Raw genomic sequence first — 25,030 nt, forward strand, 5'->3', positions numbered from 1 at the left:
GGGCTCCGCCCCCCGCCCGCCCGGCCCGCAGGCTCCGCCCCCGCCCGCCCCCTCCCTCCCCTCCCCTGCCCTCCTCTCCCTCTCCTTCCTGCCCCTCCTCTCTTCTCCCCTCCCCTCCCCGGCCGGCTCGGGGTTTGGCGCCCGCCCCACCCCACCCCTCCTTGCCGCAAAACCGAATCCCCTTCCCAGTTTCGTAGCCCACCTGGAGAGAGCCCCGCGCGCCCCTCACCTATCCATTTCAGCCCCGACGGTGCCCAACACATGCGGTTGTGTCCCAGGAGCCTTCTCCTTCAAATTCCCTTCCTCCCGAGTTACCAGCACTCTTTGCTTTCTAAAACCTCAAGGTTTTTTGGGGACGCATCCCGCCCACCCTACCCTTTCCTGCCTGTTCTTTTTGTGATTTGCACGGTGGGGGGGGGGGGGTTCCCTAGCAAACTTGGGCTAACGCAGCAACGTGTCTCCATGACCAGTTCCTGTTCTCGTTCTTTCTTCTCCACCTAGACCTGCTTTCAACTCTTCCAAACTAGCCTGATTAGGTCGGTTGGCAGCTCCGTTTCGGGATATCCTTTTTGTCTGAACATGTAAAACGCTACTAGGGGAAAAGCTACATCCTGACCAGCAAGCCAGACCCCAAGCCGCGGTTGGGCCTCAGCTTGGGGGGACCGGCTCTTCTGAGGAGGTGTATGAGTCCCCAGTTTTCCCTTTGCGGACACATTTCACTCCTTCCACCCCACCCCCACCCCAATTTGAGAGCTCCTCTCGCTCTCCTCGCCTTTCTTTCCTTGTATTTACAGAGGTGCTGCCTCCGTTGGAATGCTGGTCTGAGAGACTTTCTCCCGAGCCTGGTGCTTCCCCTCCAGTGGCGATGTGCTCTTGCAACTAGGGGGCCCCTTCGCCGTGGAATACTCGGTGCGGCCGGAAAGGCAAGAGTCCGTCCCTTGCTGAAAACAAAGGCCCCTTCCGAGAAAGAATTGTTTGTTGAATGAATGAATAAACAAACGAGTTTGACCTACTGCTCTCTTCCTTTTGAGGACGTGGGAGACATTGGGCAGGGCACAGAGGAAAGGGTTGGGTGTGATCACAATTTTTGCTTTCAATGTTTTCCTGAGGAAATCTGTACAACTGTCTTATTTCCCTGGCACATGAGGCTGCGTGTGCCCTGGGCCTGCACCGGAGTTGATTGCCAAGGGAGGACCCGATTTCCCCTTTACTTCCTTATGTTCCCCACCCCTTCTACTGGTCAGACCAGTCTCACCTAAACAATGCTCTTTCTGGCGTTAGTGCCCAATTTCCCCTCACCATCCCTCAAGGCTTAGTCACTGAGCCTCAGGAAAACCTCCCTCCGCCTTCATCCCTCCGGTCTAACCCCTCTTTTTGCAAGTACCGTTTTCCAAACCGTGTGGTGCAGGACTTTTTAAAACCTCCGCTGTCTTGACTTAAAATTGTTCAAGTTTGTAGTCCTTTCTCCCCAGGGAGACTGTGAACTCTCCGAAGGCAGGTTTGCCATTTGACACAGAACGGGGGCTGAAAAACCTTATCTTTTTTCCACTTAGATTCCCTTTAAACACCGATCCACTCCTCTTGTCAGGAGAACAATCTTAGTAGGGGTTAGAGGACTCCAGGGAAGTTCCTTTATGTCAGGTTCAACTGATAAGGATCAAAAGGTCTTAAACCACTTTTTCATCCAGGTGAGTCTCCAGCTCAGTAAGAGGTGCTAAGGAAGCCCTCAGGGTTGGTGGTTGTGATTGGCAAGTCTCTCACAACTAGATCTCTTGTCCTTTGGACTTTCTGGTGGTTTGTATTGCAAAGCATGCATAAGAGACCCTGTAAAATTCAGGACAAGTGTATGTGTGTCTGTGTGTGCTGGGGGAGAGGGCTGTAATCTTGTTCTGACCTCTGCCTGATAAGAACCTGAACAGTAAGTGACAAAAAAGAGGGGCAGGCATTGAAATGTCTGTTTTTCTATTGCCAGTCTGATTCTTGTTTTCAAAGGCCAATCTGAGGCATTGCTGCTAACTCAAGTGGCATCCAACTGAAGCCTGATGTGCTTGGATTTTTGCTGTTATGCACTGAGCTAGAATGCAGGGGACACAGTGCCCTTACCCAATTTCTGGGGAACTGTACCACCAAGCGCTTGTTGGTCAGAAGAGCTACGATTTTGCTTTATTTCAAACTAATGTTTTAGAAGAATAGCATTTTTTCAAACTGCAGAATGGGACCCAGTAGTGGATAGTGATGAATTTAGTGGGTACTGTGAGCTTCTTTCTTGAATGCAATAAAATAAAATGTAATAAAAGATATCAGTATGCCATATATAGTAATGCTAAGCACTGTTCTGTAAAACTTTAATTTTGATTATGCATATGTGTATATTCTGAGTTATGATGTAAAATGTATTTCTCTCTGTGGGTTAGGATCAAAGAATTTTGAAAGCTCCTGAGAGCAAAACTATCCTTAGATAGAAAAATAATCGCAAATATCCATTGTCAGCTCTGGATTTTCAGGAATGCATTGTCAAGGTAGGTTGTTAGAAGTTTTTAGTGAGGGTAGATAGCTATCTTCTGTAGAATTATTTGATCATTATCACCTGATAAGATATTTCATTTCCTGGGGGCTACAATGAGTTAACCTTCCCAAACTTTTGTTAGACAGCTGGTCTTTAGGATGCTCCTCAAAATTCTATTTATGCAACATCTCAGTTTGCCTGAAGTGGCCTTAAACATTAAATTTGCTTTTCTCTACCCTCCATTTCCAACTGAATAGTTCGCTCTCAGGTGGGCTTTCACGGCTTCCTTTGATCTGCCCTAGCCTCTCTCTCCACCCTTATCCCTCCTTGTTTCTTGTGGTAGGCAGCTGCTGAGACGGCTCCCAAAGAATGCCACCTCCTGGTAGTCATGCCCATTTGTAATCCCCTTTTCCTGTATATGGGTTGGACTAGTGCTGTGCTTCTAGTCAGCAAAAGTGATGGCATATGACTTCTAGGATTAGGTTACAAAAAGACTCTGGCTTCCATCTTATTTTCTCCCTCCTTTGCCTTGAGGGAAACCAGCTGCCATCTTGTGGACTGTCCTCTGGAAAGGCTCATGTGGCAAGGAACTATTGTCTCTGGCAACAGCGAGAGAGGATCTGAGGCCTGCCAAGAGTCACATGAGTAAGTTTATAAGCTGATCTCGTAGAGTTGAACCTTGAGATGACTCTGGCCCCAGCTGATACCTTAGTGAGAAGACCTAAAGCGCAGCCTAGATTCCTGACCCAAAGAAAGACGTGATGATAAATGTTTGTTGTTTTAAGCTGCTAAATTTTGGCACTTGGCCAGAGATCATAAATACATTCTCTTTTGTATACCCTATGCTTTTGCCAAAAAGTATTGTTCCGTGTTCTCAACACAAACCATTTCCCATTCAAACTCTTCCTGCTGCTTGGAATGTTTTTCGTACCTCCTTTTCCCGGTCATTGCTATATATCTAAACTGTATCTTTCCTTTGAGGCCCAACTTAAATACCACACCTTTCACTAAGTTTTCTTTATTTGATACTTCCATTTGAAACTGATCTCATTCTGCTTTGAACTTACTGCTGTTTATGTATCGTTTTGTGGCACTTCTTTTTGTGTTGTCTATGTACTAGATATTATGTTAGGATCTTTTCAGGGTAGAATCTGGCTAATCACACCCAGCCTTGTCACTTGGAAAAAGAGGGTACTTTTTGAATATATGGATGAATTAAATATGTTTTTTCTTTATAGTACCTATCACCACCTGAAATTTTGTTAAATATTTTTATTTATTTACTTGTTTATTGTCTCCCTCACTAGAATGTAAACTCCATGAGGGCAGGGGTTTAATCTGCTTTGATCACTGTTAGCTCCAGTACCTACAACAGTGCCTGACAGTAATTTTTGTTGAATGAATAAATGCAGGAGTAAATAGTTTTGAGTTTCTCTAGGACCAGGAGGAAATATGTTATCTAATATGCCTTATATGATAAATGAACGTATTATCTAATATCATCCCTTACTGGCCAGAGCAGAACTCTTGACTTCCCTAGCAAAACTGTTCCTCTCTCAGCTTTTCCAATTTAGAAGAATAACACCACTATTCACGAGGAAGCTTAGGCTCCAGATCAAGGAGTCATCTTGTGCCCTCCTCTTCCTCAAATATCTAATCCATCAGTAAGTCTTAAGGACTCTGCCTCCAAATATATTCAGAATCCTGCCACTTCTTACCATCTCCACTGCTCTGCTCCCAGTCCAAGCGACCAGCACCCGTCTCCTGGATCACTGCAAGAGCCACAGCCTAGCTCATCTCTGGACTCCCATTCTTGGTGCTCAGTCCATTCTCCACCCAGCTGTCAGAAAGATCTCAGAACATAAATCACATCCCCGTTTAAAGGGATAAATTATTTCCCTGACTTAAAGCCCTCCAGTGACTTCTAACTGGATTCAGAATAAGATCTATATTCCTCACTCATCCTGGTCTTACTTGGTTGTGCTCCTGCCTACCTCCTCAACCTCATCACCTACCGCTCTTTCCCTTTTCGCTATGTACTTTCCACATTGATTTCCTTTCTGTCCCTAAAACACACTAAGTTATTCCCTTTTCAGGACTCCGCACTTGCTGTTTCTTCCACCTAGAAATCTCCTTGCCTATATCTTTGTGTGGCTGCCTTCATTTAGGTCTCAGCTCAAATATCACCTCCTCAAAAAAAAATTTTCCTTGACCGTCTCAGCAAAAGTTGCCACTTGCATGTAATCTCCATTTCCTCATTTTCCTATTTAATGTTTTATTGCATTTTTTCATGGTATGAAAACATATTATTTAATCATTTGTTTATTCGCTTATGATCTCCCCACCCCTTACCACATCTTCCCTTCCAAACCCCTTTCTGGAATGTTAACTCCATGAGGGAAAATCTTTTGTTTTGCTCACCATTGAATCTTCAGTGCCTAGAACAGTGCCCAAGACATAGAAGGAGTTTGTTGGGGAGGGGAAAATTCTTCCCTTCTACGCTTCTTGTGTTCTTATGGCTGGACTACTAAAAAAATTGACAGAAGACCAGAGTAATAGGAGAAAACCCAATTTAATCTATATGTATTGGAGATCATAGAGAAATGGTGCTCAGAGAGTGAACAAAGCAGGCAGTATATATCTCTCTTACACCAAAAAACAATAAATTGGTGAGGAATGAAACTTAGGTTTGAGGTATGTAATAAGAGAGGAAGTTAAACAGAGTTTAGGCTTGAGGCAGTAAATTAGGAAGGTTTGTTTATGCAGGATTCTTGGCCCTGAATCCTCCAGCTCTGGGGATAAGGATGCCAGGAGAGCACGTTTCACATGGTAGAGTTATTTCCTGCTTTCAGGGGGAACAGAGACAGGAGTGTCAAAATTTTGGTCTTTTTTGCATTGGCTTCTTCTCAAGTAACTTTAATTCAAAATAATCAATATGCCATTGTGGGATATTTTGGGGTGGCCTGCCCTGGGCCCCAACAAGTTCACTAAGTGTTAGTTGAATTAGTACATTTAACTTTATCCCTCCGTGCCTAGCACGTAATAAACTGACTAAGCGTCTGTTGCAATGGCTTGATGGTGGAAAAGGACAGGTTTTTCTCGAGCCCAGTCTTCCGTAAGCCACAAGCATGAGAACTGATTTCAAGACTTGCTTTCTAATGGCTTCCTTTCACCTAATTGATATGCCCATTTGCTATATACACAGCCTGACATTCTTGTCCACACAGTGTTATTCAAAATTCAAGTATGGACATTGGCATTATGGAGAAAAAGTGAAATTCTTCCCACTGCCTCCCGCCCATCTCCCTTCAAACCACACCCTTCCCTTTATTCCAATGACTTCCATGTTTTCTTAGTATTAATCTTTTCCAGGTTCCTCAACAAATGCCTCTTTATAGTCTTTTTTTTTCCTTCTTATCATTTTGTACATTTTATTCTTGGGATTATGTTTAATATGTGCTCAACAAATGAAGGGTTGTATTTATATTTGTAAGACAGCTCCCAAAGCCCAAAGCCATAGTATTAACTTCGTCAGCACACTGGTGCCATTAGTATGTTTTTCTGGTGTTGAGGTATACTCTGTTAGGTAGCAATTGCTGTGTAACAAATTATTCCAAAATGTAGCGACTGAAACTCTCAAAGTTTCTATGAATCAATAATTCAAGAGCTGTTCAGTTGTGTGTTTTGGCTTGGAGTCTCTTAAGAGGTTGTTGTCAGCAGACAGCTAGGTCTGTAGTTATCTGATGGCCTGACTGCAGCTGGAAGATCTGTTTCCAGGGTCACTCACTCACATGCTGGCAAGTTGGTGCTGGCTAGTTGGTTCCTCTCCAAGAAAGCTTCTTCACAAGCCTGATTGAGTGTCCTCATGACATGGCAGCTGGTTTAGCCCAGAGCAAGTGATCCAAGAAACATCAAGGCAGAAGCTGTAATGCCTTTATAAACTAGCCTTGGAAATCACACTGTATATTTCCACCATATTCTTAGTCACAAAGGCAAGCCCTGAGTCAGCGTAGGAGTGGACTATACAAAGACGTAAATACCAGGAAGTGGGGATCATTAGGGGCCATTCTGGAGGCTGGCTATCATAGCAAAGTTGTCAGCAGAAGAAAACTTTTTATTGCAAGAAACACAATATACAATTAATAATAAGCACATTTTCTAGCTCATATAATGGGAAATCTACAGATAGGGCAGTCCTAGGGTTAATTCTTGGCCTTGATAATCTCCTCAAAGATTGAGAGCTCACCATCTTTTCACTCTGACATCTTTGGCATGCTGGAGATGTCTCCTGTCACAGTCACACATTGGCTGCTGTGGTTTCAGGACTCATGTGCAGACAGGAACACATCCACTGAAAACGAAAGGGGTGTCAATTCTGTGAGTCAATTTTATTATGAGAGAGAACATTTCCTGGAAATACTGCTGTAGAGGTCTCAGATCCTATTGTCCTGAAGTAGGTAACACAGTCATGCATAAAAAATACATTGTATTTGAATCCATACGTTGGCAAGCATTCATGTTTTCTAAGTGCACACCTCATTTCTCAGCTAGAAAAAGAAAATTATGGTGCCCACAGAAACTCAACTTTAAAAAAAACTTCAGAAATATTTAGATAGTTTTACAGACATTTTAATATAAATTTATTCAAATCTATCAGGATTGTAGAACTTCCGAGAGTGTCAGTAGTTTGTTTTTCTCATCTCCTCCCCCAAAAAAGGGGGAAGGAATGGCTTAACTAGTGAACTTTTTGTAGTATTCATCCACTGGTCTTTTCATGTGACCTGGGAATGGTCCATTTTGCTAGGTGTGGTATAATACTAACGAATGTGAATGAAAACAGCGTCAGAAAGATGAAGGATTTATTGACCATGATTCTTTCACTGAGTAAATTGACACCTGATCATTAGCAATAAGTGGCTTGGAAAGTGAAATGCGAAAGCAAAATCATAGATGTGAGCTCTCACATACATGCTTATGGTTTATTCGGAATGTGCCAAGGTTACACTAAGGATCAAGAATTAACCTAGAAAACAAGATGTATATATACTTAGAGAAAAGATTGATACGTTTTATCGAATAGTAAACTATGCTCCGTTCTTTTGAAAAATTAACATTTTCAGGCTTTTACAATTTTCGAAAATACGGTGATTTAAAAATACCTTTATTTTTACACTTCTTAATAGTGGTCTGTTTTTTTGTCCAAAGGGAAATGACAGGGACTGAATGATGTGTTTCATTCAAAACCCTCCTGGTCCACAGTGGACTTTCATTCCTGGCCTTCAGTCCGTTTCTGGATCGTTGTTTGCCCAGGGCTAAGATACTGAAATAGGGATTTATTAAAATATACCTGCCATTCTGGTTCTTAGATGGAAAGCATTTTAATATCTGGGCTTGGTTCTGGGATCTTTACTCAGGTAAAATTCCCACTGTTTTGTCTGGAATCTTTGGCACCTTGTGTCTGATGAAGACGCCAGCATCCGGTTCCAAGCAATCTCATTTTAGGGCACTTGGCGCTAATACGACTTCTCCACCCTCTCTGCTTTCAGTGACACCCGCCCAAAGGGACAGTCTAGAACCAGCCAGGCTCTGAAACTGTTAAATATGTTTGTTTTCTTGAGGTGAACCACGTGCATAACACACCCCTTTTGAATGAAATAATGTCATTGTGTAGCCATTTGTCACCCCTGGGTGGATGAGGTCAACAAACTCCCCAGAGTTGCTGTTTCAGGAATAAATTTTATTCGTGTTTGGAAAAACTAAGTGGGGAATGTTATGGGACAGGGTAAATAACTCGTTTATTTTCCTGGTGGTGAAGTGGGGTTAAGTAAAACACAATGGGGCCGTGTAAATGCTTTGTGTGAACGACGACACAGTGCGTTAAACGAGTAGAAGACAGGCGCCCATCAGAACTGTCCCGTCCCTTTGTCTTCCACTCCACCAGGGAGGCGGCGCGGCCCGGTGTCATGCAGAGCTGAGGTGGCGGGCCTGAGGGGGCTGCGGCGCCCCAGAGGAGAAGGCGGAGGCGCCAGGACGCCGCTCCTCGCCCCTCAGGATGCCAGCCAGGCACGCAAGGTCGGGGGCAAGGCCGCGCGGCGGCGCGGCGCTTCCAGACGCGGCGCGAAGGAAACGAGGGCGGCCAGCCTGCGGGCTCGCAGCGCGGGCGGCGCCAGCCTGGAGGGCTGCAGCGGGCGGGGCGCGCGCGGCTCGGCGCCGGGGGAGGAAGGCACCTCCGCAGGGGCGGGGCCGGGCCTCGGCCGGAAGGCGGGGCGGGGGCGCGGACGGGAGGGGGGCGACGGGGCGGGGAGGCGGGGCCTCGGGTGCGCAGCCGCAGTAGGTCTCAGGAAATTTTCCACTCAGTTTCGGAGCGCCGGGGCTGCCGAGGCGCAACCCGCCTCTGCGCGCCCGGGGCCCACGTGACCGTGAGTCACAGGCGCCGCCTCCGGAGCCCCGGGGCGGGGAAGCGGAGGGGAGAGGAGGGAGGCAGAAGCTAAGGAGGAGGGGGAGGAGGGGATTGGAGGGAAACCGGAGGAGAGGAAGAGGAAGGGGGAGGGGTGGAAGGAGAGGAGAGAAGTGATAAGTGATGGGGTGGGGGGATGGAGGTGATGGGGGGGCCCGAGAGGAGAGGTGGAGGAGAGAGGATCCTGGAGGTGCGGAGGCACTGGCCTTTCTCAGCCCCGCCAACGCCTCCTCCCGCCGAGGTGGGCCAGCTGGAAGGCTGCCAAGTGCGCGCCCGCCGGGCTCGCCCCGGGCGAGCCCAGCGCTCGCCGGCGACGTGGAAAACCTCGAGAGTTTTAAGACGTCAGGGCGAATCGCGAGGTGCTTTGGGGAACGCCGCACGGGGGCCTCGGGGTCCCGCGGAGTTTTTGGGGACGCACCAGGCCGCGTCGGGATGCCCCGCTCGGGAGGCCGCAGCCTGGGGGCCGCTCACACTCTGTTGGCATCTGTCCGCGCCTGTGTACGTGGCTCTTGACGTGGAGAGCTGTGCCTGTGGACAGCGTGCACCGGAGGGAGGGACGAAAGGATGAGGCCTTGGCCCAACCTCTGTGCCCTGGGAGTCCCAAAGCCACTGCTATTTGTCAGATTAACCCCCCAGACCCACGAGGAAATCCTTGAGGCTTCGGGGAACGTGGGATTTGTAGTGCCGCTGGTTCCAGATGGTTCCTCCTTCAGACTTTGGCAAATCGGCATCCCAAAGATTTCCTCTTATCCTTCTGCTGTGTTGAGCAGACATTACCCAGACACGGCGCCCGGATCTCTGCTCTTGTAAGGAAACATTTATTACAGAAGTCTTCCAACTATTTCATCTCTCGTGTCCTTTTGGGTTCTTTCTAGTAATTGTGACCTTTTCCTTTTCCTCGAGTCATTCCATCAAAGCCTGCGAAGTGAATTAAAAAAAAAAAAAACTAGCCTGAATTAGAACGTTAAGGTCTTTGTTTACCAACTGCGTTGTGTGGGAAGAAGCGTTGTGGCTTTGCCCTTGAGGTTTCCTCAAACCTCTTCCGGGGGGCGCTCTCTCCCCCCAACCTGGAGGCCAAAGTACAGACTAGAGGAAGCCGGCGAACCTGCTGATGTCCCTTATTTTCCACACTGGTTTAAACTTTTTCACTAGAACTGTGTGTATCGTTTTCTCCTAGGTTTCTGCAATTAGAATTATTGTAATTACTAAGAATAGCTAATATTCATGTAGTGCTTAGGGCAGGCACTATTTTAAGTTCTTTATGAACATGTGAATATTGAATTTTGTCATCCACTCTGTGAGGTAGGGGCTATTATTGTGTCTTTTTCCATCTTCGTTCATTCCGTTCATAAGGAAACTGAGGCAAGGATAAGTTAGATAACTTCCCCAGGGCCATCCAGCCTGCAAGTAGAGGAACTGGAATCCAACCCAGGCTGTGGGAGGTAAATCCCATGCTGTGGTCACTATGCTATAGAAATTCCCTATTAACAAACATAATTGTATTGAAATGTTAAATTTACATTTTGGTAGGTTTGTTCCCTTTTATTTATTTAGCCTTCCTGAAGTTTATTTTGGAGAGATGTCTAAATTTAGTTTGGATAGAAAAACCACACACAACTTAGAAAAGAAACTCTTATGAAGAAATCATGCATCCAAGGCAGCATTACATTTTTCTGACGTGGAAGATTATTGAAATATTTGACCTAGGAACTCATTTTAATCAGGAGAAAGGTCTGTCTTCATATACCTTTAGCCCTGGTATATGGTAAGCTCTCTAGGAAAATGACGATGAGGCTTTTTTTTTTTAATTAAGATTATGATAGTTAACAACCTTGTGAAATTACAGTTGTACATCATTATTAGTCATGTTGTAGGTACACCACTTCACCCCTAGTGCCCTCCCCCCACCCCCCCTTTCCCCTGGTAACCACCGATCAGTTCTCTTTATCCATATGTTAACTACCACCTATGAGTGGAGTCATACAGAGTTCGTCTTTCTCGGTCTGGCTTATTTCACTCAACATAATACCCTGATGATGAGGCTTTTAATCGTCAGTGTTCGATAAATATAAATTGATTCAAATGTACTCAAGAAGTGATCAAGAAGTGTACCTTGAAGTGGTCGATGACATAATGTCAAATGAAAGGAAATTTCCAAAAGAAACATAAACATAGGATCAATTCAATAGGAAGATGCTACAAGACTTTTTTTTCCTGCCTTTCTGGAACGTTCTTTTCTGTCCTTGAAATCTTCCCCGACACACCCAAGACTGGGTTAGAAGCCTTCTGTGTTCTTGTGTGGCTCTCAGAGTCTGCACCTGTGGTGACACTTACCACATTGTATTCTCATTGGTGGTTCACGTGGCTCTGCCTCCCAGGAGATTCTTAAGTGTCCTGCTCAACAGTGTGTCCCCAGAGCTCAGCACAGTTGTTTATGCTGAAATAGGAATTCAGCAATACTGGTTAAAAGGATGAGTTTACTTGTCAGCCTTATCTTGTTAGGATGTACTGAATTGGGATTTAACAGAAACAGTGAGACCAGTGTAACCTTGGAAACACAGTCTCTGTCCACTCTTGGTCCATACTGAACTCCCTCCCCTTTCCTCCTTTCTTACATTTCCTTGCATTCTTTTTACATACCTGTCTGTCTCTACCACTAGATATAAACTGCCCAAGGCCAGGGATGTACATTTTCTTTGAGTGTGTATATATCCCATTGCCCCAATTGTTATTTTGCACAAAGTAGTTTTTTGATGTTTATTAAGTAAGAACAAAAACCACCTCTGAAAAATTCTGTGTCCTGTTAGCTAACTTGATTTCAGCACCCAATGAATGGTGAGAGGTTTAATAACCACGGCCTTAATCCTGATCTTACAATTTGGGTTTTTTAGAATGAGAGAGTCAGGACTTGTTTTTTTATTGCTGAAGGAGACCTTCTAATTGCTCTGTCCAATACACAGCCACTAGCCACACAAGGCTATTTAAATTAAAATTAAATGAAATTAACAATTAAGTTCCTCAGTAGCATTAGCTAAATTTCAAGTGCTCAATAGCCATGTGTGACTAGTCTATTGGACAGCACTGATATAGTTATTTCCATTATTGCAGGAAGTTTTATTGGACAGAGCTGAGAAGTTACAAAAAATTAGATAAAAGAGCAGTTTTATTAGCTTAACTGTATCATTTTTTTTTAAGATTTTATTTTTTTCCTTTTTCTCCCCAAAGCCCCCTGGTACATAGTTGTATATTCTTTGCTGTGGGTCCTTCTAGTTGTGGCATGTGGGACGCTGCCTCAGCATGGTTTGATGAGCAGTGCCATGTCCGCGCCCAGGATTTGAACCAATGAAACACTGGGCTGCCTGCAGCAGAACGTGTGAATTTAACCACTCGGCCATGGGGCCAGCCCCTGTATCATTATTATTAAAAAATATTTCATATTCCTTAGCATAAGATTGTTCTTTTATGTACAAAGAACATCATTTTCATATTTCACTTTCTGTTATTTCATATATGAGGAAATTTTCTTACTTAACAGTTGTGTTTAAGTTAATAGACATTTAAACATATTCAGAAGTACTGATGGTTCAAAAGCATTCCTCTTGTATTTCCCAAAAGTGACTGTTTATCCCAGTTGATCCTTTGTGAATTTTAATTTTTTTCTGTTTAAAAACACTCTAATCTTTGAGTCACTTCTCAACTTTGACATTCATTAGATTCGGCTGTATGTTTTAAGCTCCCACGATTGGGAAACTAGAACACTCAGTAATGTTGGTAAAGGACAAATGCCAGATAGTTTTGGACTGACGAAATATATATTTAATGACATCACACATGCAATACAGACAGTTCTCCATTTACAAACACTCTATTCAGAAGTGGCCCAAATATAAAACATCCTGGTGTACCTTCTTTAAACTCCTCCTTAGAACAATATCAAGGTAGCTGTTGTACAAACAAATTAATAAATAAATAAATAAATTGTGGAATTCTCGGAGGATGTATAGCTTGAGTTGTGGAGGTGATAAAGAAGCTGTGAAAACCCTGGGGAGTTAGTCGAGGTTATTTCCACAGTCGTGCAAATTTGCTTAAGTGGTAACCCCCTGACAAAAATAGTCCAGTTCCATCTCTCCCCACCAGGCCCCGCCCCTCCTTGCTGAACATCTCTCCCACTCTCCTCGTCTTTTAAAATTCTCCAGTTTCATTTGTACTCCAGTTCCAGTTCTGTCCATTCAAACTTTTGTGGCCTTGGGCAGGCTTGCTAGCTTCTCTGAGCCTCAGTTTCCTAAACTGTAAAATAGGAATAATAACATGCCGATTGTCAAGAATTAAAGGAAAATTTATGTGAAAATACTTTATAGGTTTGAAAACTAATATGAAAACAAAAGATTATGATTATTTATAGTAATAAAACTCAAAGACATCCTACAAATCAAATGGCCATCAGTCACATGCCCTTAATGGGAATCAGGTTCGTCAGAATAGTTAAGCCAGTTGATGGTTTGAAGGTTCCTTGCTGGGGTGGAGGGTGGGTGTTGTGGGAGGTGGAAGAAAAATTTGAAAAAGGAGATGGAAGGCTGTGAAAAAATAGTTCAAATTTGGAAGCAGGTTGGGTAAATACCACCTTTTCCTTTAAGGAATGAATGTAAGTCCTTGCATTTTCTCTCTACTTCCTTTTTGTGATTCATTGATTATTCCTAAGGCTAAAGTTTCTACTTTACATTCTAATTCGTCTGACATGGCATGTTTTTAAAAACTTGGTGTTGCTTGCTCTGATTTTCCAGTTGTCTTTTGCTGATGGAGCTTCTGTGAAGGGCAAATTCGAAATACAGTTGGCTGCCCCAGCACAGGGGTAGGGAAGTGGTGGTTGTGGTCGTGGGGGGACCTAGGCTTTAGCTGTCAGAGAAGCAGTGCCAGTCATAGGCATTAGCTGACCTAAGGCAGAGGCAGCAGTAGTTAGATCAGACCAAATCAAACCAAACCAAGCACAAACAAACCAACAAGAGGGAGTGGGGAGAGAAAGAGAGAGAGAGAACAGGGCAGTGGAGGTGGGTGAAGAGGCAGGGAAGGCCATCAGGGAAGGATGGATAACATCAGGAGTTCTAAGCACAGAACATGTATCATCTCCTTTAAGCCTCATGGCAATCATGGCAATGTAGTAAGCACTATTATTATTATTATTATCTCTATCTGATAGATGAGGAAATTGAGACATGGAGATGTTGAGCAACTATTCACAATGTCACAACTCCTAAGTGGTAGAAGTGGGACTTGAACTCAGCCAGTCTGACCCTGGAGTTTGTGATCTTAACCACTACACTAGCAGTTCTCAAACTTCTTGGTCTTAGGAGCCCCCCTGCCCCTGCTTGAGGGTTATATCTATTTATGTGGGTATAATTGAGGACCACAAAGAGTTTTGTTTGGGTGGGTTATATCTATTGATAGTTACCATATTAGAAATTGAGTCATATTTAATTCATTTAAAAATAATGAACTCATATTATGCTAACACAGATAACATTTTAAAGTGAGAATAGCTGTATTTCTCAAAATGAAAAAAATTTAGGCAGAAGAATGCCATCGTTTTTACAGTTTTGCAGATTTCTGCACTGTACCATGTGTCTTTTGGTGTGACAGTGGTTAAGAAGAGGGAAGAAATGAGAGAGACTGATGGGTGTAGATGATGGGAACTGTCGCAGTGAGCACCCTGTGAGGCCTGTGTGAGGAAGAAATGATAACTAAAGAACTGTCTCTGAATAGCGTGGAGCAGCATCTGGATCTGCATGCCTGCTTCAGTCCTCAATAGGGGGCTTGGATTCTCTCTCTCACCCTTTCTCTCCATGTGCACATACACTTATACACACACACGCACACACACACCTATATATATTTGAGGTTCAGTGAGAGACTTTGAGTCTAGGATAGTTTCTGAATTGGCAGGGATTTTAGAGATTGTTTGACTAATCTTATTTTATGGAGGGAAGCAGCTGAGGCCAGGCAGGAATATGACTTTCTGCTGGTTGAACTATTGGTTAGTGGCAAGACTAGTGGCAGAACCCAGGTTTCTTGCCTCCTCATTCCATTTCAGAGTGTCACGTTATAGGAATTAATAAATCTAATTATTCAACCATTAGATAAATCTGTTTCTACTAGAACACTTGTGAGTTGACAGCCATAAAATCTATAGTAAATCCATGCTTCATCAATGCCATTGTGAAAAATCGCCCTTCTCCTTCCCAGATTGCCTCTCCCTAAAATGTCTTGGTCTGTTTGGTATTTTGTTCAGACTCGTTACAACCTCTTGCTTATTGCCTTTTGTTTCTCGAGTAGTGCTGAAGAGAAGATGGACTTGATATGGGGAAGAGGGGAAGAATATGAGAACCAGCGGTTCTGAGATATCTGAGAACACTGATTGGCTGGTCCCTGTTATCTGCAGGATGTGCTTTTCTTGAGGATGAGCATATTTTGGTTTACAGGTTTCCAAAACAAGCACATTCCTGCCAACATGATCCCTGGCAAGCTGTTTTGGAATTTGACCTTGCTACCGAAAAGGGGTTAAGTCCAGGACACACACACTCACTTCGGTGGGGGGTGAGCCGTAGTTGGCTATGTTAGCACCTCATTATACAACAGTTCCAGGATAAAGTGATTCCAGATGTGCTCTCAGCAAGGACCTAGTACTTATGGTTTTAACCCATTAGGCTGAAATTCACTCTCTGAATTTTGGAGAAGCCAGAAGTTAGTTAATTAACTAGTCATTCCTGGTTACTTTATAAAGTTGTTTCTAAATTGGCTTTAATTTGCAGTATGCTTCAAGTTAGCTAATGATAACTATATAAAACATTTATATTTACACATACACACATGTATTCACACATGCATTTATCTTTCACAATGATTAGAAGTTCATTTTGAGTACTGGTTTAACGATCATTAAGTTCCTTTGTCCTGGAAATTTCATTTAGAAGAGTTATGAGAATCTGTATCTAAGAAGTAGTATTCTAGTTTCCTTCTTCTGACCGATCAAGCTGCGTGTGATTCTGAAGAGTAAACTTCATGGGGAGTGCTGGTTAAAGACCCCCCTCCCTCGCCTTTTTAAATGCGAAATTTCTTACTTCTAAGTTTGTAACCTGAATTTACAAAGAAGAATTGAAGAGAAAAGGTGCTGAATGCCTTCTCTAATGACTCAGATTATTATTAAGAGTATGGGATTTTTGTATCACTGGGCCCTGGAAGGTGGTGAGCTGAGGGTGGGCATTTCATTTTGCTTTAAAATATTTCAGATTTGTCTACAGAAATTATGTTTTCTGTTGAATATAAAGGAAACCTTCTTAGCTGGTGTTTGCTTACTTTAGTTGAGAACATTCCATCCTAAGACACTCTTTTGATATGATATTAAAAAATATTTTTAAAAATTTAAGTATTATATCTGGCTTCAAGGACCACAGCATTTATTCGCCAAAGACTTTAACCTAGGGCATTAATCACTGGGAAGAAATAGTGGAAAACATAATCTTCATAGGTTCCTGTTTTGTTGCAATGAGGGTGGCAACTTCAGTCAAGCAATCTAGGTAGGAGCAGGGACTCTGGGTCCAGACTGCCTAGCTTGATTCCTGGCTCTGCTTTTTACCAGCCACGTGATTCAGTTTTCATAAATGTTAGAGGATGAGTAATAACTGGTGAGGATTTAATGAGTCTGTACTTGTAAAGAAAGCACTTACAACCTTGCTCAGCACATAGTAAGCACTGTGCAAGTATAAGCTTAAACAAATTAAAAAATCTCAAAATGCATCCTTGCTATGTCAGAAATGCTAATATCAAGTGGCAGCTTAAGCAACATATCACTAGTTAAAGTTAAAGGAAACATGATTCTTGGGATTAATCCTCTCTTGTGAAACATCTTCAGGGTGCTGAACTGGGGCTAATCCAAATGGGGTTAAAGTTGGAGGGCAAGAAGGTGAGGAAAGTGGAGCAGGGGGATGCCATTACTTAAAGCCTCAGGCTGGGGTCTCGCTAGATAATGATTTGTTTACATTATTTCCTATTGGAGATAAAGACTCTTGGTGTTACCCATCAAGGGGAGATGGACTATAGTCAGCGTGTGGATTGTCAAGCGTTTGTAGTTTAATAATGTCAAGGGCTTCCTCTGGAGGAAATGCAAAAGTTGTGATTTTCCCTAAGTCAGTTAGGGCATCACTACTGAGTCAGCCAGGTAGGGCCCACTAGTCCATTATTAATGACAATTAGCCTTGTGCTATTGCAGCTCTTCAGACTCCTGGGGCCTGCCGCTTGGAGAAGGCTCCTCTTTCTCCTGGCTGGCGCCGTCCCATCCCAGGGTGCAGGGCTTGACAAGTGGAGTACAGGTGGGGTTTCAGCCACCCCCCCCCCCCACCCCCCGCAACTCCTCCACCCAGGATTTGGTGCAGTTCACAAACTGCACATTCAATGTGTTAGCCCTGAAGGCAGGGTTTTGAAATATTACTTCCTATGCTTCAGCTTGGGAGAAGTGTTCATTCTGTTCAGTCAGTCTACCGAAGTAGTTGAAGTTGGGGAAGAGATGGGTCAGTGTTTTTTGTCATTGAATCCAATGGGCAATTGCTAATTGCTATGTAAGATAATCCACAAGCATCTTGCTGACGGTCTAAGACTGTTTTCTATTAGAGGTTTTATTAAGGCACTTAATTTAGGATTAAGGTCCTGCTGAACCTTATATGAGTCTAAAAACGAGAAAGGCACCAGAATATTAGAACCTTTTAGCCATAAACCATATTTCTGCAATGCCACTGCTCCTTATTTTCTAATGTACTTATGATTTAAGATGATGCATTTTCCTTTATTTCCAATGGTTTGCAAGCTGTAACTGAAAGACCCAAGTGCTTGGAAAAGGCCCTGGCTAAAAACCAGTCAGTCGATTGACATGGAATCATGTCAGGAATGGCCTCATCAGATTTGTGGGTTTTGGCCTCTCTTGTTTCTCATCCAATATTTTCAGTATTATCCACAGTTAAAATTACTCATTGGACGTGCAATAGATTAAAATCACATTAAAGTTTGGACTTCAACCAAACACAGCAGAAAGTCTTGATTCTTTGACATTACCTCCCAGACTCTTCTATTACAGTTTCCGTGGTTCTGAACTTTGGAAGATGTGGCTCAGGTAAAAGCTCTCCTATCTCCCACAGAGTGCCACCTGTAGAAAGGCACTTTGAAGTTTTATTGTTTCAAATATATTTACTCTCATTCTCAGGGAAACTTGAAATAGCTTCTATTGTTCTATTCTTATCCCTACTCATTTAGAAACCTTTCAGTTCCATTCCCATCCCCTGTCCTTGGTTTTTTCCATTTTGAAATGAGTAGGAACTCTGCTTGTTAGCTCTCTTATAGTGTAAGCATAGCTCTAGAAACAGTTGTTTTGCTTATCAAACTTCTGTCTAATAATAACTAACACGCACTGAGCACATTACAATTTCTCAGGTACTCGCCAAACGCATTATCACATTTAATCCACCTGAGCTTTTGAGATGGCTATTATGATTTTCTCCATTTTTACACAGTGGAAAACTGAAGTTCAGAGATCCACATACTGTTCTACCTAAAAGATATAGAAAGAGAACCAGGCTGTTCACCTTTTATTGATTAAAAAGAGAGGTTTGGCCCCATATTTTCTATGAGATTAGCCAGCACTACAATTTTGAAACATCTTTTTGCTTGCTTAATTATGTGTAGCATGGCTCATGTGGTAGGAAATATCTACACTGGTAGCTAGCCTGTGAATTTGTCCCAACTTATTTACAGAATCTTTTGGAATGATTTAAAGTGCTTAGGGTTTTCAACTTAGACTAGACAAAAGGACAGTAAATAACTCTTGGGCAAAATTTACAGTAGTTAGCATATCTGCAGCCTTTCAAAGGAATCAGTCAGAGAACCTTGAATATCTGTTTTGTTTATCATGTGCCCCAGCTAATCTGACATTTTCACTTTTTCTAACTTTTTTCCAGGGTATGTTGACACTTAGGTTAATTTTGAGCTGCTTGAAGAATATCCCGTGCCTGGCATTTAATACATTTCAAATAAATGGTTGAGTTGTTCACCATGTGGGCAAATGGCAATTTGTAAATAAGTATCCGTAAGTGCAAATAGTCACATTATGTTTATTGTTTTAAACCAGAAGGTTTCGACATAGACTGAAGTGGTATAGGAAGGAGCAAGGGCTTCGGAACCTGAAAACATCTGTGTTCGAATCTTCACCCGAGCACTTCCTGCTCGTTACTCCGCCTTCCTTAGGCAGTCACTTCTCTGATCTTCAGTCTCCTCACCTACGAGTTCGAGGTTATGTTATCTACCTTGCATGATTGCTATAAGGATCATCTGAAATAATGTATACAAAGCATCCAACACTATGCTTGATGCATAAAATATGCTTAAAGTTCATGCCCAGCATTTGTTGAAGACAGAGATAGCGATTGTGGCTCTGAGTTACTGTAATTTTAAAAAGATACTTCTGAGTGCCGTTATGTAGAAACATACGAGAGGAATGTGAACATGCATATAGCATTATCCTAGCTCTGTAAGATTCCTGCATTGTGGTATTGAGGCAGTGACAAGTCCAGAGTTTCTGAAGATGTGCAAAGACTAATTTAAATCCCATCTGAGAAGTGCAATTAATGTTGAGGACTCTGAGGGGCAGGCAGCATGCAGGTGCTAGGGAGCAGTGTAGATGAGGTGGGACAGTTTTCAAACTCACCTTGCACATGGGCCAGTGAGCCAGTGGTGGCACTTCCTCTTGTGTCTTCAGGAAATGTGGAAGCTACTACCAGCTCCTGACACTGACCAGGAGAGGAAAGAATTATTAGCCACTGATTGCTGATGATAGCCTTATACAAAGAAGTGTGAGATGGCCAAGCCTCCTACTCAAAGTCTGTCAATATTCATAATCAACCAAAGTCATACAGCAATCATTTTTCATATGATTTGGGATTACGGCATTTTCAGAATTTGTGTATATAACTTAGTCAGCAGTCCAGTTCCCAGTGATTAGATTGTATATTATCTGACTAACCTTTGTATGTAAAAATCAGCTGCATAATCCATCGCATAAAATACTTATGATGATGATAGCAACTCAACAAACTATCCTAAATTTTACATAGAATAGCAAAGGGCCAAACATAGGTAAGATAATTTTGAAAAAGAACAAGGTGCAGAATTTTTCTTTGATAGATATCAAGACTTATGAAGCTGTGGTAATCAAGGCGGGATAGTAATGGCTAAGGCTTAGAGATACATGCTGATGAGACAGAATGGAAAGTTTAGAAACAGATCTACACATACGTGAACATTTGCAGTATATAAGAGGTCTTACTAGGGAAAAGTTTGATGGCTCATGATGGATTTTTTATAACAGGAAAAAAAGTAAAATTAGATTCCTATATCATACCATACACAAAAATCAGTTATAGATAAAGACAGAAATGTGAAAAGCACAATTTTTAAACATCTAAAAGAAAATATTTTATGAACTTGGGTTAGGTAGTGATTTCTTACAAAATGTAATAAAAAATTTAAAAACATGGATAAATAAACTTGACTATATTAGAATTAGAAACTTCTGTAGTTAAAAAACATATAAGTGAAAGAGAAGTGAGCAAGAGATTTAAACATAAAAGAAATTCATGCACAGACTATATAAAGAATCCCCATAAATCAGTAAAGAAAAGACAACCCAAAAGAAAAATGGGTGAAGGATATCAACAGGCAGTGCACAGAAAAGAAACCCAAATGGCCAGTAATTGTGAGAACATCAGGGCGATGCAAAATTAAAACCATGAGAAGATGGGATTTTACATTCACCAGAGACCAAGTGTTGGTGAGGATATAGAACAAAGAGCAATCTTATGCACTGCTCATGGGAGAATTTCACTGACCCTAGCACTTTGGAAAACAATTTGACAAAATCTAGTAGAGTTGAAAATGAGGCTGTCTTACTACCTGCACCTCCACTGCTGGTTAATTCCCTAGGGAAACTCGCATAGCACCTGCCACAGTCCTGGTACAGAGTAGGAGATCAGTACGCTGCTCTTAAAAGAAGGGAGGGAGGGAGAATATTTGTGCCATTGGCTTCTTTTTGCTTTGCTCTGGGTGTTGTGGGACTGCTTCTTCCTTGCCACGGTGGTCCCAAACCACCCCACAGGTCTGACAATTCCAGTACACCTTTGGGGATCTCAGAAGACTAGCTTCTGATTGCTGAGATTCTCCTGTGAATGGAAATAATGATTTTCATAACTGATGACTTGAATACATTCTATAAATGTATTTCCTTATACAGAATTCACAGTGGTATAAATACTAAGCTCTCGCTGTGTATTTTAAATGAATCTATCTAATATATAAAATGAGATGTGCCAGTACATTATGGGTAGCATAAAATATTACTTATTACTGGATCCTTACAATTCTATTGCCAAAGAAAGATAAGACCTGATGGCCTGAAAAGATAAAATGCTTTTTTTCAGGCATATGAATAATCAAAAAATATTCCACTGGTTTAGGAAGAAATGGGCATTCTTTTTAAATAGCAAGTAATCATACGCACTAAGCCATTCCTTTTATAACATATATTCCTAAGAGCATAGAAAACATGGCAGCTCTTCCCATAGCTAGAAGAATGTGTGGTTACCCTGGCAACGGCATCTTGATTCCTGATTCCAAGTACCACCTGGTGATTTCACATCTAACAGCTGTGCAGCATCTACATTTCCATTGAGGAAATAAAATGCATTCATGCGTCATCTCATGGAGCATTTAAGAAGAAACGAGCTTGCAAATTTGGGGAAGGAGGGAAGGTAATAGCACTACATGCTCACAGAGCCAATTGAAGTTTAAAAGCCCTAACTGCAGTCTTGGAAACATGCCCGCAGCAGCCAAGGCCACCACATTAGGGGTGTAGAATTGTGAGGCAGATTTTCCATTAGAACTCTAATATTCACATAGGCCCGGTAGCCTAGGAACATTTTCTTATCCCTTACTCGAAATGTGTACTTTTAGGTGGAATTGGCACTCTCCATCCTAACAGGCATTTAAACAAAATGGTTGTGCACACATCACCATGAGAGGTAGAGGAATATGAAGAAACAGTGTCCTAAGTTTCCTGCTTGTTTCTCAGCGCTCCTAATTTCACCCAGAGTATTGGGACCTTCCTGGGATCCAGTCGTATGAAAAAAGCCAAATCCTTTGGTAATTTCCAATAGAATGAATTTTATGGGAACTTCAGAATTAGGTAGTTGAGTGCTAGAGGGAAAGACTAGCACTGCTGGACTGCAGGGGCACAGCAGGTTAGGGAGTAATTTCCTGTCCTCTCAAAAAAAGGAGTATGAACAAACAATTTAAGATGTATATTCAAAATTTTTCCTTTCCCTTTTTTCCATAATTGTTATGATTCTACACATATAGAAAGTTTACAAACAGCAAAAAGTTTATAGGAGCAAGAAAAAAATCACTGAAGATACTAATGTTAATATTATTGGAAAATTTCTTTTAATCTTATTTATGCATTTTTTCACCTTTGTCCTGCATTTTAGAAGAGCCACTCACGTTATCCATCCACACTGCAAACGATTTTCTGCAGTACCAGTTATGATCATATTGCTTCAAAGGAATACTTTAATTTTGATACGGCATTTTGAGTTTCTGTGCAATTTTTTTTCTTCCAGTGGCTTCATACTCTTTTCTCCTTTCATCTTAGTCTATTCATTCTTGAATTTCCTCTTATTTCCTAGAGATCGTGTTTTCATACATCTCTGTTTAGGACACCAAACAAGACATCAAAATTTTCTTTGGTGTTGTGGAATCTTTTCAAAGGCGCCATGTTGCTTTTGCCCTGCCTCGTCCTCAGATGGGGAGAGATCTATGCAGCTCATTATAAATAGTGTGTACAGAACGTCTCTTGCACTGTCCACTTGTAGTCTGACAACTTCTCCTCTCTGAACTAAACACTGAAGGCTGGTTATGTGCACAGCTTCTGTCCAGTTTCCAGGGCTTAGGATTCCATCACTCAATCAACCCATAAACACTTGAATCCCTACTAGGTGCAGACACTGTTGTAGGTGCTGGGATAGGGCAGTGAACAAAACAAGCTTATATAAAATAAGTTACCCTGTGGTTGTATAATGTAGAGGATAATATTCATCTTCTGGTAAGGGAGTTAGGAGGTCAGGGAGCCAGTTCTTTTACCCAGGGATCTAGGGAAAGACCTCCAGACTGGTCAGGTAATATTTGAGCTGATGGAATTGAGGGCAGGAGTTCTATGGTTATCTGGAAGAAGAGCATTTCCAGAAGAGGAATCAAAGCAGGCCTTTTAAGCCGTTATAAGGCTTTTGGCTTTTATTCCAAGTGGGATAGGATGCCATTCTAGGGTTCTGAGCAGAATGAAGTCCCTGAAGCTGAGTGAATCAAGTGTTTGAAGACAGAGGGAGTGGCCAAGCATGTCAAGTGTGGCTGACGGGGTGAGTGAGAGGAGGACTGAGAGCTGACTGTTAGGTGCGGCAGCATGGAGGTCACTCGTGACTTCGACAGGAACTGTTGTGGTGAAGTCATGACGGTGAAAGCTGTTTGGGATGGATTCCAGAAAGAATGGGAGGAGCTGGACAGGAGGCAGACTATAGGCAACTCTTCAGAGGAGTTTTACTCTTAAAAGGAAGAAAATGGGGTGGGAGCTGGAGGAGGATGTGGGACCAGGAAAGTTTTTTTATTGTTAAATGGGAAGAATTATTACAGCACATTTGTATGCTGGGAATGATCTGGGAGAGAATAACAACTCAAGGATTCAAGAGCGAGTGGACAATTCCTGGGGGAGCAATGTCTAGGAGTAGGTGAGAGCTGATGGGCTCCAGTGCACAGTGGCAAGAACACGAACCCTTCAGTTGTGGCTACAGGAGGGAGGCTGGGGTGTGGGCACAGAGGGACCTATGTGGGTGGGAGCACAGACATCCACTCAGTGTGGCTCAGCTGGCCTCTCGCCAGCAGTTGGTATATTTGACAGACTCAGGTTCCATCTGCTGTGCTTTGTACCATGTGCACTACAGCACTCCATGAAAGGCCAGCCGTCTGCCTCTCCCCTCATAGGCGCACGCGTATAGGTGTGTTCTTGTCCTCACCCCTTCGTTTTGGTAAAGTAAATACTACATTTTTGTCCATTTTGCAGTTTAAAAAAACTTGGGCTTAGACTGGTTTAGCCACTAACAGAAGGTCACGCACAGATAAATGATAGAGCAGAGAACTGAATCAGCATTTTGACTGGTTCTGGCTTCTTCCCCACCGTTTTCAGGTTGGATGGAAGAAACAGGGAAGGGATGTATTACTTCCCCAAACTCCAGTTTGGTGTCTTTCTCCTGCTCTTGTGTGTGAAGATTCTGTGAACGCACAGCCCCTTTAGGCGCACAGGGTCCTCCCCAGGTGGAGGGGATCTCCAGTAGCGTGCTGCGCACAGATGGCCTTGTTACACTGTTCACTCAGTGGAGGGATAGGGCACCCGGAGCCTGCTCCTCCCACCACAGCCTAGGAGGGGCTGCACGTGAACAGCACCTTCCTGCCTGTTCAGCCTCTAACCCCCTTTTGGTGAACACTCCACTTGTTCCTTTCGCTCTTTAGATCTGGGAGAAGCAGGTTTTTGTGCTCATTGAGTTGCCCCTAACCAGAGGATAGTAGAATTTTGAAGTTGGAAGGAACCTTCCAGGACCTCTAGTTTAACCCTCTCTATATGTACGCTGCTTTCTTCACCTGCTGTGCTAGCATCTCAGGCACCGCCTAACATTTACTTCGAGAATTTCTACCCTCAATGCAGGAAACCCACACACACATGTACACATCTACTTTGCTCCCTTTTGGAAGAAGCTCTAAGAGAAAAGATGTGAGGTTTAGGCTGAAAACAACTCTGCCTGCTGTTTCAAGGGCTGTCGTTGCAATCATTGTGAGTGGCCACTGGAGGTAGGCATTCGCATCCATCTGGCAGTTACCCAATTATGATGCATTCTCCTGAAAATGTGCTACTTTGTATTAGATGAGCTATACATTCC

At 42.8% G+C, this 25,030-nt stretch overlaps 1 long non-coding RNA gene across 2 annotated transcripts in view; it reads left to right on the forward strand.

The window, feature by feature from the left end:
- Positions 1–9,066: 9,066 nt before the first annotated feature.
- The window catches only part of LOC106843438 (uncharacterized), a 73,323-nt gene continuing 57,359 nt past the window's right edge, over positions 9,067–25,030 (forward strand). The window contains exon 1 of one of the 2 annotated variants that reach the window (XR_001401203.3): positions 9,067–9,769. This is a non-coding gene — a long non-coding RNA (uncharacterized lncRNA). The remainder of the gene's footprint in view (positions 9,770–25,030) is intronic. The other variant, XR_006518255.2, reaches the window with a different exon arrangement.

Source organism: Equus asinus, chromosome 22, assembly GCF_041296235.1.
Source record: "Equus asinus isolate D_3611 breed Donkey chromosome 22, EquAss-T2T_v2, whole genome shotgun sequence".
NCBI classification, from domain to species: domain Eukaryota; kingdom Metazoa; phylum Chordata; class Mammalia; order Perissodactyla; family Equidae; genus Equus; species Equus asinus.